The 15,313-nt window shown below is 35.9% G+C and overlaps 1 protein-coding gene across 1 annotated transcript in view; it reads left to right on the top strand.

The window, feature by feature from the left end:
• myo9aa (myosin IXAa) overlaps window positions 1–15,313 on the top strand; it is a 213,752-nt gene that overhangs the window by 30,625 nt on the left and 167,814 nt on the right. The gene's annotated exons all lie outside the window — the stretch shown is intronic.

Below are 15,313 nucleotides of genomic sequence, written 5' to 3'. Positions count from 1 at the left end.
CCATAGTGTTATTATTGTTTTCCTGTATTACTGCGGTTTCACCCCAAATATAATGGTTAAAATATGGCTACTGTAGTTTAAACATGGTATATTTTTGTAAAGGTGCGGTAACATTTACCTTTGCATGGCGAAATTCTGTGGGCGAAATGCAGTCATCTCAATTGGAATCCATGCGTTGGACTATTGTTGGTGAATAATTTCCCCTCGGGGATTTCACGTGGAGTTGAAGTTTGGTGAACTTTGACACCTGTTGACCAATAGGAAGTCGCTTGGTTTGGCAGTGACCTCTGTGTGGGCGGAGCTTCGGTCGTACACAGCTGCACTGAATATTAACAACGGAGAAGTATATCGTTTTAGTGGCAAGTTCACTATTCCAGAGTATAAACTGCATTATTAAAAAGATTGCGCCTTAAGGGATTGATAAAGGTAGTGTGAGAGAACACCAAATAGTTTCAAGGTAACTAAAAAATATTGCGAGAGAACAGAAAATGATTGTGAGGCAACGGAAAAAGTATTGCGAGGGAATGATACAAAACAGTTTTGCGAAAGCCAAACTTTTTTTTTTTGTTATGTTGCTCAGTGTGTTTGATCTTATTTATGTAGAACACAAAAGTTATTTATCATATAGCAGCATCCAGCTCCTTGCCATACATTGAAAGTAGAAGGGGACCACAGCTATCAAGCTCTTAAAGGAATAATTCAACCAAAAATAAAAATGCAGTTATTTACTCACCCTAATATTGCTTCAAACAAAGTCGTCACACGTCTTTTTGCCATATAATGAAATTAAATTGTGACTCTGGGCTGTCAATCTCCATAAAGGACAATGAAATACCATAAAACTACATAAAGTTCGAAAGTTGTTATAAACGTTAAAAATCAAATCAAGTCATTGATCAATTATAGTAAACAGCGCACAAATCAAATATGGCGACATGTCAATAACCAATAAAGTTTGAGGCTATTGATTTTTATGTGAAGGGCGGAAAGTTCTTCCGTTGTTAGTTAATTGATTTGCCTTTAACAGGTTTCTATAATAAGTGAATTTTTGGGAGTTATCAATGTTTTGTTCATACATTCATTGTGTGGTCATTGGAATTCACTACAAAACCCCAAAATCATTGTACTAAAGAAACCCTTTGTGTCATCTTCACAATCTAATTTTGTTTCGTTTTCTCAGGCTCATCTGAGATTTCACCTCTGATGTGAAAGGTTACTTTTTCTGTTCCAAAAATATAAAGTGAAATGCATAGAATGTGAAGCTTGTGGAAGATTTTGTTTTTCATTTTCAGTACAGGAAGCCTTAATTAATGGTCCTTTACCCAGCGGCCTGCGGAAATATCGTCCTATCTGAAGCTTATGAACACAAGTAAGGCCCTGTAGGTAGGTTACACTGTTACACACTCGAGTCTGTTCTTTGTTTCTCTTGGATGCTTATCAGTACAGCTGGCCTGGTCTCTTTAAAGCCAATAGTCTCTTCTGGGTTAATCGAGCTCAATGTAATAACATATGCATGTTTCTTGTACTTGTGATTTGCATGATAAAATTCAGCCACATTTGTTATTGAGTGCCGATATCATAGTTTTGACTGATTATCTGATGACACAAAGGGGTTGTTGAGAGGTAAGGTTGCTGAGCATAGAAAGTGTTTGTGTCGAGCATATTATGTGGAACTATAGAATTGATCGGTTGTGTGCTGTAAGCCAGTAAGAACGCAAGTGTTTAGATGCAGAGTGAAATCCAAGCAATTGGCAAAATCTACGTGTGCTGATCAAACTTGAATTTTTATCTGCAGTGGAATGCGAAATTTATTCAAATAAGCTTGCGTTTCCGTTATCAGGTTCACAAGGGTTTGAATGGAAATTAATGTAGTGTGACTTTGGCTTTAGTGCTAAACTGTTATCCAATGTTTCAGTTGTACTTACAAATGTTTCAATGTTAACAATATTTCAATGCTGATATTGATTATTGCCTATTATCAGAAATAATTATCGAATGTCATAGGGGTGGGCATTCTAAGCAAAATTTTATATTGCAATATTACTGTAAGTTTTTGGAATTCAGTAATGATATATAATAATAAAAAACGTCCTGATTTAAAACAAAGTATTAATGTAATAATAGTCTGTTCACTCATTTGAAGAACTTTTACACTTTTTGAGTAGTCATGTACATTGCAATACAAAAATCTATCAATAAATAACTATTCTAATGATTAAAAATACTATTTTATCTATTTTATCTGCTTAGCATAGATTTTTAAATTAGCCTTCCATTGGACTGTGATAGAAAGGATTAGGGGTGGGTAAAAATCAATTTCCCGATATATCGCGATCTTCATTTCATCTTCATCGATTCTTAAATCCCAAGATTGATCTTTTACTCTAAGTGCAACCCTCTACTACAATGAGAGGAAATCACTCGCATTTGCAACCAAATTTTGCGCTATGCGACTAAAAATTTATATATTTGGCAAATGGCTGGTAAATGTTTAGATTTCACTCGCCACTAATTGTTTAGTATAGTAGTGGAGTATTCAGCAGCGAGATCCTTTTACTGCGTATTGAGAGTAAAAGTTGTTTTCCGTGTAACGTGTGTCCAAAGACGAGTTCCACGCGACCCGTTTGTCAGTGAATAATGTCTCTTTTTTTTTTTTTCATCCCCTTTTCTCCCCAATTTGGAATTCCCAATGCGCTCTTAAGTCCTCGTGGTGGCGTAGTGACTCGCCTCAATCCGGGTGGCGGAGGATGAATCTCAGTTGCCTCCACGTCTGAGACCGTCAATCCGAGCATCTTATCACGTGGTTTGTTGAGCGTGTTACCGCAGTGACATAGCAGGTGTGGAGGCTTCACGCTATTCTCCGCGGCATCCACGCACACCTCACCACGTACGTCACGCAATTATAGCGACCATGAGGAGGTTAACCCAACGTGACTCTACCCACCCTAGCAACCGAGCCAATTGGTTGCTTAGGAAGCCTGACTGGAGTCACTCAACACGCCCTGGATTCAAACTTGAGACTCCAGGTGTGGTAGTCAGCGTCTTTACTTGCTGAGCTACCCAGTCCCCAATAATGTCTCTTTTAATACTTTGTGTTCTTTACAATCACAAATTTTGTATTATATTTTTATTATATATAATACAATTTGAAATTTTGATTTGAGTCACTCTCGTTAACATGTGCTAATGTTTACAGAAATGCCAGGTTTCTTTAAAGAGATGGTACCGGTTTTTAGCACGTGTTCAACAAATCAATGTAAATACCTGTAAATAGTACAAATTATGCAATTAAACAATAAACATGTAACAAAATATAATATATGCATTATAATATCATATTTATTAATTAAATACATTGATTTGTTCATTTTTAAAAAGCTAAAATGTGACCAAAATGATGAAAAACGAATAAAATATAGTTAGTCAAATTAATATTTTCATATTGTACCTGGTTAGAAGGTCCCCTGTGTAATTCACAGCATTAGCTGGGAGAGAATTTATTTCATATGTAAGCAAAAGAGACATTATAACTGAAATATACACATATGAATCGATATCGAATCGGAATCGAATCGAGAGCTTGAATCAGGAAATCTGTATCAATACCCAGCCCTAGAAATGATACTTTTAAAACTGGACCCATTTCTAGTTTTAAATGGTCTATTGGTCACACCTAGGCTGTCAGCATCTGGATAAGCAGAATCGTATCTTTAAAACTCCTCTCTCTTGTCCTTCCACCTTTAAATCTGTGGTGGTTATATTGCTACCAGTAACCTTGCTTCTAAAACAAACACATTATGCGCTCCTCAGAAATTGTCTTGACAAGATCATTGCCGCGCAGGCACTTATTGTGGCTAGCTGTAGGCATGGACTTCATTTCGGGCCGGTAGTAGTCCAAGCTCTCATCTCTGAACATGTGTGGCTGTTTGAAGGAAGGCCAGGCCTGTAATTACACAGACATTTGCGAGGGTAGTTTGTCCATGGGGCGAGTTTATACCTGAACTGGTATGCCCTCCCAGCCCTTTTTTTACTCCTCTACCCCTGTCATAAATCAAAGGGCCAGCTTCCAGCAGCTCATTATCTGTGTAATTATCTCATCCTGCAGTCCTGCTTTATCTCCAAGAACGCCTGAATAGGCCTTACTGCCCGGCCTGTTCCTAGCCCAGACGAACTACTGCGTGAGCTGCTGCGCCCCCTTGTCCTCTTCTTTTTAGGTCCTAGAGTCTCTGATCCTGCCCCTCTGCATGGTCCTGCCTTTTTATTATGGATATTTATAATATTGGTTTTTATATATATATATATATATATATATATATATATATATATATATATATATATATATATATATATATATATATATTTATTTATTTTTTAAGGACATGAATTTTGGTTTTGGTAGGTTAAAATAATTTTGCCCTACAAAGGCAAAAAACACTAGCCTGATCTCATGAAAACTGTGTGACTCTGACTGAAAAATGAAATCACGTAGTTCCATACGCATATCATGGCAGTTCAGAGTGAAATGTCCATTTTGTGGCACTAAAAGCAAGTTAAATGTTCTCCCAAGCAGATTTTTAAGGTTAATGCTCTATCGAGTTTTAAATGGACAAAAACCCAAACCTACCCTAAACCTTAAACCTAAACTTGACCGATAGTGTCATAAAAGCAAATGATATGAAAATGCAATAGATGAAGCAACCACGTCATTTTGTGGTGCTTCTATGACTTTTCTGGCTCACGTGCCAACTTGTGTGCTCTGTGGGATTCGTACCCCAGTCATTTACATTGCAAGTGCAATGCTCTATCAGTTGAGCTACCATGCAACTTTGTGCTTGAATGAGCCTGTAAATGTAGTTGGTTAAGACACACTAAAATGTATCGCCTTACAATTAATGCATAGCGCTGGGTAAAAATATTGATTTTCCAATGCTTCGTGATCTTTGAATGATCTCATTATCGATTCTTAAATCCCAAGATCGATCTTTCACTTTACGTGGCAACCCTCGATAATGCAAGTGAATCACTTTCATGTGCAAGCAAATCTCACGCTATGCAACTAAAAATGTCTGTGATTAGCCACTGGGCTGGTAAATGTTCAGATTTCACTCAGCAGTGATTTAGTAGTTTAGAGGCGGAGATATTATTAGCACAGAGGTCCTTTCACTGCGTTTTGACAGTAAAAGTTTGGTTTAACTTGTCCTGTGTGTCCAAAGATGAGAGACATGGATCCATATCTCATTGAATAATGTCTCTTTTAATACCCTTTCTGTTTTTTACAGTGAGTTGTTGATAAAAAAAAATAAAACAAAACACACATGGCCATGCAAAGTAAACCACTCATGTCTTCTCTCGTTATATACGCTTGTCTTAAAGAGACAGTACTGATTAAGCACGTGTTCTACATATCAATGTAAATACTTGTAAATAGTACAAATTATGCAAGTAAACAATAAAAATGTAACGAAAATATGTATGCAACATAATATATGCAATTTCAAGACAGTAACTGATGGAATAGACTGAATGTAAAAAAAAAAAATTCTATAGCTAAAATGCGACCAATTTGATGAAAAACGAATGATACAATATAATTTTCAAAATTAATATTTTTGAATTGTACCTAAATGGGTTACACAGAAGGTTCCTTTATAATTAAAAGCATTAGCTGAGAGAGGATTTTTTAATATTTTTTTTTTATATATGTAAGCAAAATGGACATTGTAACAGAACTGTACCCAAATGAATCGATATTGAATCGATATTGAAGCTTGTGAATCAGAATCGAATCGGGAAATCTGTATCCATACCCAGCCCTAGTCATGCGTTATAGTAAAAGTGTGTTGATGTTATAAGATAGCAATGTGTGAGGAACAGAGTAAAAACAAAGAGTTTAAGAACTAATAATCTGCCGTTTTAAATGTTTTACGATTTGTGTGAAAGAGAAAAAGCCACGCAAAAATAATTCTGCAACAATTTTGGTATTATAATGTGATTTTATAAGACCAGGTTTTTTTTTGTTTTTTTTTGGTTGCACGTTCATGAGCGTTATAAAAGAAGCTGGTTCACAGGGGTTCAGATGTTCATGCGAAAATGTCTGTCATGCACTTATGAACACGCAGTGGAATTTCGGGTTGTTACTCTCCAATGCCTTCAGAAGACTCGGAATATTTAAATGGAATTCTAATACTCTCATGATACTTTTGGATCCTTCTCAAGCTTTACAGTGAGTCACTATAAACTGCCATTGTTTTGAAAAGATGCACCAAAATATTCATTAAAATATTTTCCTTTTGTGTTCCACTTAAGAAGGGAATATGGAATGACATAACGGTGAGTAAATAATGACAGAAGTATTTTTATTTTTTTGGTGAACTACCCCTTTAAAAACTTCTTGTCTGATTTTGAAGTTGTATGTGTCTTGAATGTTGTGCAGTCACATCTCTAAAGTAATGTATGTTTTCCCTCACTTTATGTTCAGCGTTTTCCCCCTCGTGTCTTTATTTCTGGCAGCGGTCCTATGAAACAGTCCTCTTCCTTTACTTTGAAATGAGTTTGTGTTGCAACAGTATATCTTTGCTTATTACCAGCAATAACAAACCCAAGCCCAGAGGCAGAGAACATATTGAGATTATACATTTTTTTGAAGGTTAGGCCCAGCAATGTTTTCGTGTGTTTAAAGTGTGATTTCCGTTTTCCTGCTCTCTTTATGAACTTTACAGTGACTTCTGACCAAGCACTTCTAAAAGCTGCAAAAAATGAGCCTGTATGTTCAGGCAGGAACGCATAGTACTCCATGCCTCATTAAACCCTGTTTCAACTGCATACATACTTCAGTCTCCGTGCTCAATGCTGATTGGTCAGTGCTCAGATCATATGCTTTTATTGAATAGACATTCTTGCTTCCATTATAGAGGATAGCTGCTCCAGTTCTGCCGTGGCAGGAACCGTAACCCGGTAAATGATCTCAGTTTTGGGTTTTGGGACAAAGGCCCATTTCATTAATTGACTCAGGGCATTGCAATTACAGTGCCATAGACGTGGCAGTGGCGTTTAAATGGAGCTCTGTCTCTCAGGGTCCGGCAAATTAGTCACTTTAAGCAGGACGTGGGGGTTTCATCTGGGTTCAGAGAAGAGTGTCAGGACTACATGGAATTTGTGCACTTTTTTTGTTACATTTTATGTGAGTGAATCTCATGAAAACTTCTCCAGGTCACATTTTACACCAAAATCGCAAAGAATATTGAGCCTTTTTTTAGTATCATGGTTGTTTTGTTTTTTTGCATTTTGACAAACAGGAATATTTCACCCAGAAAAGACAATTCGTTTCCCTTAAACTCATCTTTAACTATGCATATACATCTTTTTTTTCTTTGTTCCATGAGGGGCAGTCAAGCTCCATAAAGGACAAAAAAAAAAACAATAACAACAAAAACACCATGAAACCACATTAAAGTAGTCGATACAACTATTTTTAAAGTCTTTGGAAGTCATACTATTACTTTTTATGAACAAAAAAAAAACTTTTATAGCCCGAAGTCACCATTCATTTTCATTAATGGCGAAAAGATGAAAAATAATTGTGAAAAATGTTCCCCCTTTTTTTCTAATGAAAATCCTAATGAAAGGAAGTCATACCCCCAACAAATGAAGTCTCTTGAAAAATTAGACCAATTTTTTGCAATTATTCCACAGTAAGTGTGAATAGTGAGCTTTTAAATTTGAGTGAAAAATTGCGGGTGGCAGCCCAATAATGCACCAGAGTATAAGGGGTCAATTCAAATTGGAAATTCATGCTGTCTATTACCACAGACAATAATTATGACTTGACCCCTCCAGAAATGCATTTACCACAACCAGGGATTAAAAACGAATTGTTTTTCATTTTGGTTTGTTCGGAGCAAAAACTGTATTTTTCATTTTTTTTTTATTCCGGTTTTAATAACCGTTGTTAGTCCCTGACCACAATACATGCATAACTTGAAAACACAAAAAACATTTAGAACAAACTATTTCTCTGCCTCGACTAGGAGTCCCACTTCCAAAGGATGATTTAGACAACTTTACAGCTTTAAATAATATATATACATATATTTGTTTTGTTTTTGTTTTACTGAAGAATTCATTAAGAGCCTGCTCGATTTTTAAGTGTATTTTTAAGTGTATTGTTGTAAACGTGTTTACAAGAAAATTTCACAGCAGAAATGACATCACTTCTTAAGCATCCACAAGGACACGCTACTGAAAGGCCCTCAGTGTGTCCTTGTTCTTGCATGTGATAAATTGGTAACAAAGCAGTCTAAATTCCTCCCAACAGATTCACTGTCTTGATCACATGCCGCAACCCTCACTGTCCACATCAAGTTATTTTGTTCAGGAATGCCTTTCTGATACCAAACGGCGATTAGAGAATATATTTGCTAAGGTTGTCAGCCCTCATAATGTCTGGTACGTCTGCTATGTCACCCAACCTGTGTTTGGTTTGAAGAAAATGTGAATCTTCTAACTTGAGGGAATTTGTATTTTTAAATATGTGGTTTCTGGTATCCTCGTGCCATTAGATGATTGAGCTGATATTGTAAACAAGGCACAGCATGAGCACAGGCGCAGAATCTTCCTTTAAATCTGCTGCTATCCTTTAAGTAGTGCGCTGACCATCTGTTCTGCTGTGAGGTCCACAAATCCTCCCGAGAGCTCAGAAAAGTGCACTTCTAATACTCTCTGTATGGCCCTTATGCAATCTGGTTAGGCATTACAGAGTGCACTGAAGTGGAGATGAGTGGGTTTGTGTGTGCAGTTGTGCTGCTTTGCAAACTTAATTTGTTTGGGAAGGTAAAATGCAGGTTTTGTAATGGAAACCAACTGAAAGATGATCTGTGATTTTACCATAATATTCTCTGAAAAACTACACAAGGATGAGTATGTGATAGCGTAATTTTCATTTTTGGGTGAACTACCCCTTTAAAACCTAAAACAATCCCGATGATTTAAAAAGACGTCCAATAGAGCGCAAAAGTGCCCGCCCACTTTTTCAGCCATTTTTGTTCCGGGAAGTATTTTTCCCATACATTTTTTCCACTTGTAATTTTATAAAATCATTCATAAAAGTCTTCATAAAATTGCTCATAAAAGCCATGAACCAAACTAATCAGTTCTGTGGTGAATCAGAATATTACAAACTTTGATTTGCATCTAAAAGTATTTGAAAATCTGACAAAAAGACAAACTTAGAAGACTGTGTACTTAACATCTTTAATGAGAGAATGAACTGCAGTCCCATTAAGCATGGCGAATGATGTAATGAAATAAAAATCAATGGAAAAATATAAAGCTATTAATTTAAAGTTATTGATTATAAGTGTAGATCAATATATATATTAGGGCTGTGAATCGCTTAATTTTTTTTAATGTAGAGAAACACTGGACACATTTGACTTCACTTTGGCAGCAAAACGCTTTTTTTACTATGAAAAATCGGAGGAAAATACTCATAAAAATAAAGAGCCAAGGAAATTAGCCAAGGTGAGAAATTATATGGCATAACCTAACGATTTGTTATTTTAATATTTATTTATAAATGAAAAGATATGTGGCAATTTGTATTTTGTTTTAAACGAACAAACGTCTATCTGTCATTTTACTTGATTGTGTCATTATCAGCCTATATCGCATTATTATGCATAGTCCATCACATTTGTTTAATGCGTTAAACAGTCAATTATTAATCACAGAAATTAACATGATACATTTCCCAGCCCTAATATATATTAAGTTTATTGCAAAATATTAATATACAGTGTGTATATATATATATATATATATATATATATATATATATATATATATATATATATATATATATATATATATATATATATATATACACAAGTTAAGAGTGTAGAGACTGATTGTGTCATTCGCAGTGTTTCATGGAAATGAGCGGTCACTTCTCAGCTCTTTTGCTGCAGTTTTTTTTGCTGCAGTTCTCTGGTTGGTGACTTGTTTCTCTTTAGGATTATGGGTAGTGTAGTTCTTCACCAGAAATTCTGTTATTAAACAACAATATTTAAAATATTAAGTGGAAATAATGCAGACTTTAGCAGAAGCATACACCATTGATTAGCAACCTCAGGGTTCACAGTAGATCTGTCTTTAAAAGTTTATTATCGTTTATAATTAATTGCCTGGAACCAGACTGTTGTGCTCTATATTAAGCCCCTCCCTCATCCAGAATAATTCAATATGCTGCAAATGTTGCTTGTGTAGATCATATCAGTAACATTAGTGTAGAGAAACAAGAACAGAGGCTGCATTGAGACCTTTCTTTGCACCTGAGAGCACTGGCTGGGCTCCAGATGTCTGTCTCAGCAGCACATGACAGGGGCCTCATTGGCTCCTGATGAGAGACGGGCACCAGCAGACAGGTCCACGTTGACCTCACAAGCACAAATAAATAAAGCCCTGCTCCTCAATGAGCTGCTCTAGTGGAACACCAGAAGCTTTTTATGTTTGATAGGGTTGTCACAAAACCAACATTTCAGTAGTCGGTACCAATACCAGTAAAATTTCACGATTCTCAAAACCAATTTCGAAACCACAAAAAAATAGATAACATGCCTTTGAACACACTCATTTAGCCTATTTAACAAAGTAAAAATAATAAACTAAAACAACTGCATGTTTATTTGAAGTGTTTCTCAATTAAGTAAACATTGCTTCAAGATTTTTTTCAGGTAGGATCCTGTGAAATGTTTTTCTTTTTTTTCCTAAAAGAATCATTTCTATTCTTTCTTATACTCACGTTAATGCGGAAAAACTGCTATAACTGTCCATGTGACAGTTGTGAAAGCAGCACTTACCTATAGGCTACATGATATGGAACACCATCTAAAACGCTTTGAAACCAGCAGACTTTGACTTCTGTGACATCGGTATGATATTCATTAATGCTGCATGATTGATTTAATTAAAGTGCACCTATTATGGTTTTTAAACGTGCCTTATGTTGTTCTAAAGGTCTTGTACAATAGATTTACATGCATCCAAGGTCAAAAAACACTTTAATTTGCTCATAATTTAAATTGCAGCATTACCTTTTTTCCCCAGTGTCAAAAACGACTCGTTCAATGATCCGTTCTAAAGGATTCATTCTAAACTCCTCCTTTCAGAGAGCCTACCCTGCTCTGATTGGTCAGATGTCCCAGTCTGTTGTGATTGGTCTACCGCTGTGTAGTGTTTGAGGGAGGGTCAAAGCGGTTTGCGAGTAGCCAGTGAAGACCAGAGGCGGGTTTTCTGTTACCAAATTACGTAGGTTAGTACAGAAAGTAAGTCTGGAATTACTAACGACTCATTTCAGGTGTTCAGAATCGGTTCTTTCTTTTGGGAGTCAATAACTCCATTTGTCGTGCACTTTGATTTTTGAAACTTTGCAGACTTTTTTACATTCACAAACAGCTATATAACACACTACATGAAAGGTAATATTTGGAAAACCATAATAGGTGCTCTTTAAGATTGAAATCGCAATATGGTCTTGAGTGAAAACTAAACCTTAAAAAGCTGCATTTTAAAATAGTCTGCATTCAGCGCTTCAGTCAGGACTTCAGTCAGCGCTGTGTGAGCAAGTGGCGCCCTCTAACGGTGTAGACGGCATTATCCATTATACCATAATACATCATTTAAAAGGGGGATTTTGTTCCTTTGGTTAAAAAGTTTTAATTTTCCATGATGTAACATGATATTTCTGTGGAATTGCCCACTATACTGTATGCATGGTTTGAATTTGTAATGTTGTTTTGAACTGGGAAACCAAAGTACAAAATTTTTATTTATTTTTTTCAGTAAAAAAGCTGATGTACCTCTTTGATCATTTTTTGAAGCATAATTCCCAATTAAAACAGTGATCTGATGACAAAATAAGGTAAGTGGCAAAATATTGGGATCGGTATCGGCCTATAGTTTTTTGTTAAAATCGGTATTGGCCAGCCAAAAAAAAAAATCAGCAGATTCCGTCTGGGCCTAGACATGACTCATGTTTGGGCATCATAGCACTTCTGAAATCTAGCGTTAAGCACTGCTTTGACCTCCACATGAAAGGCCCTGCAGAGAATGTCTTTTTCTTTTTTTTTTTTGGCACTGGCAGTGCCCAAATAATGAAATGTCATCAGAATTGTCCGTTAATCATTGGGGTCAAGTTTAAATTGTTTGAACTTTGAGAACCGAGTTGCAGCGCTTGACGAAAGCGTTATTATGAGTAATTATACTTATAATTTACGTAAGTATTATACAACCCCAATTCCCCAAAGATTTGGGTCCGTATGAAAAATGCTAATAAAAACAAAAAGGAGTGATTTGTAAATTATATTCACACTTTGTTATATTGAAAACACTACAACTTCACATTATATGATGTTTTTCATATTTTTCTTTGTTCAGTAATTTCAAATCAGACGACTGCAACACGCTCCAAAAAAGTTGAGATGGGCAATTTAAGACTAATAACAATTTGACGAGTTAAAATAACAAGGCGATGTGAAACAGGAGATGTTAAACAGGTGAGGCAATCGTGTCATAGTATATAAGGAGCCTCCAAAAACAGCCTAGTCCTTCAAGAGCAAGGATTCATCGAGACTTGTCAATTTGCCAGCAGATGCTGAAAAGATGAATAACTCTCCTTTTGTAACCTGGCATAGAAAAATAATTTAGCATTTAATTTGGAAAAATAAGCCTTCTTTATTTCTTCATATATCGGTTAATTAATTTTATAATATCAATTATAATTAAAAAAAATAAAAATTGCCCTACACCGATATGGTCACATCCCTAAAAATTACACACTTGCTTATGGTTAATAGTCAGTGTTAGTTTCCCCATGTTTTCACTTTTTTTTTTTTTTGTGAATTCTAGGTAAATATTTGGTAACATAATTGTCACTGGGGGTCTAAATATAAATATAATAATTTTTTATTTTTATTATTTTTTAAGGCGCAGTTTACAATCATTTTTTTATTTTTTATTATACCGCACTATTATGACTCGAAGACATTACTATATTACAGCTTTTTCTGTTAAATCATACATTTCTGTAAAGCTGTTTTGAAATGATGTGTGTTGTAAAAATAAATTGACTTGTTTAACATTTGTTTAACATTTAATTTCCCCAATTTTTCGGGCCAATTCAAGCCCTAGGGGGTTGATTTTAGAAATATAACTTTTTAGGGGCCAAGAACCGATGGTGCGCCCATTACAGTTGCCACCATCTTGGATTATGTCATTTAACGTTTTCTCTCTTCTATTCCTTCAAACATTACCCAATTCTGCCAAGCAATATCTCAAAATAATCTCCAAACTGAGCTGCACAGATTGAATAAATAAGAATTTAGATTTTTGCCTATGTTGAAAAGTTACGCAAGATCTTATTTAAGGAGCTGGCCGTGAAAACATATTTGAGACTGTATCACGGCAACCCTTTGTCCTATCAAAACAAAACTTGGTATGCGTCAGGACCATGGTCTAAGGGTACATGCAGAGTTTCACAACAGCACCACCTATGGGTCAAAAGTATGCTTCCCCCCCCCCTTACATTTGAACCCTATGTCCTAAAATCATGAGCTTGGTGTCTATGGATTCTGTGGGTCGTGATTATTTCAACGATACCAGTTTTTACGATATCAACCATACTGTCTCTCCACCATATTGAAATTTATAAAAAATGATATATCTTTTAAATACATTGTCCGATTTTAAAGAAAATTGGTATGCATTATCGACATCATGTCCTGATGATACTAATTTGATAGCAATTTGAAGACAGCGCCACCTATAGTTCAAAAGATAACCAACACTTGCGTGCTGACTCTAACCTCAGGAAGTCTCTTTGCCACTCAAAGGACATGTCAGCTGAGTGGCTTAGTGTATTAAAGCACTGGTTTATTGTTCAAAAGGTTGTGGGTTCAAATCTTTGCCTGTGTAAGTCATGATGTCTGGTGATTTTTGTATTGTGCAAATTCTGAATATGATCTCTGTTGAAAAGTTACATGAATACAAAGTTGATCATGGTGAGTGTCTATGCTTGGCTGTAAAAAAAATTCTTTGCGTAGTGTGTTTCTTTTGGTGTCTGTTCGCTCAGAGGCTGAGTTGACCAGTGGTTAGAGACTAGACTAGAATAGTTCCCATAGCAAATTTGGGACCTCTAGGACATTATAACTCCACCCATTACAGTAGCTGCCATCTTGGATAATGATGTTTACAGTTTAAAAGTTTCACATCCTTCAAACTTTGTCTGTTTTGTCCAAACAATGGCTCAAAATAATCTCCAGACCGAGCCACACAGAAATTATAGTAAAGAATGACTTTTAAACAAAGTTAACGAGGTCGATGTAAAACTGGATGGGAGGCTGTGCCTCGGCAACAGTTTGTCCTATCAAAACGAAACTTGGTATGCTTCATCAGGACCATAATCTGAGGGTAAATACAAAGTTTGGAGACAGCACCAACTATAGGTCAAAAGATGTAAAAAAAAAAAAAAAAAGGTTATTTTTGCCTGTAACTTTTGAACCGTGTCTTAAAATCATGGGGTTTGTGTATGTGGATTCCTTAGGTCATGCGTATTTAAACTATACCAATTTTTCTCATGTCAATTTGCTGTGCGCAGCAGTTTATTATGTCAAGTTTGACAAGAAGTCATATACTGCATTTTAAACAGAATAAATGATGCCTTCTCAGGGCACTTTGAAGGGAAAACAATAATGATGGCCACACTAAAGGATCATTAAAAACATAAATTTCAGTAAAAAATGACATAAAATGTTCAGAATGACCGTTTGATTCAACCTTTCAGTTCCCTGAAACTCTGACACCGGAAGGTAAAGTTATAGGGAACAGGGACGATCACTTTTGAATGGAACACACCCATAGGTCATGTATATGTTATAGGGCAGCCAAAGCAAATCTATTTTATAATAATACAGACATTGGCCTAGATGCGCTAAGGTGCGGTAACCCATTCTGGTTATGAGCCACCACAACGCAATAAGGTATTGAATGTCTCACGCGAATACGAGATGTTTGAACATTTTGAGAGTTTCATTACAGAACACAAAGCCTTTAATACTGGACATTTCGCTTCCCACTAAAACAGGACAATAGGTGTCACGAATGGTACGTAGTAATTTCGGCCAACATATGGGATGTCCCGGCTAAAACTGGACAGTTGTCAACCCATAGCAGCAACAAACATTGCATATGCCACCTCTCCCTTTTTGTATGTCATTGCCTGTGAGGAATGTGTTCATATTTAGTTACTGTGCTCATGAAA

This window comes from Myxocyprinus asiaticus, chromosome 2 (genome assembly GCF_019703515.2).
Source record: "Myxocyprinus asiaticus isolate MX2 ecotype Aquarium Trade chromosome 2, UBuf_Myxa_2, whole genome shotgun sequence".
Taxonomy (NCBI): domain Eukaryota; kingdom Metazoa; phylum Chordata; class Actinopteri; order Cypriniformes; family Catostomidae; genus Myxocyprinus; species Myxocyprinus asiaticus.
The sequence above is the reverse complement of the archived record's forward strand: the minus strand, read 5'-3'. Positions and strand labels throughout refer to the sequence as shown.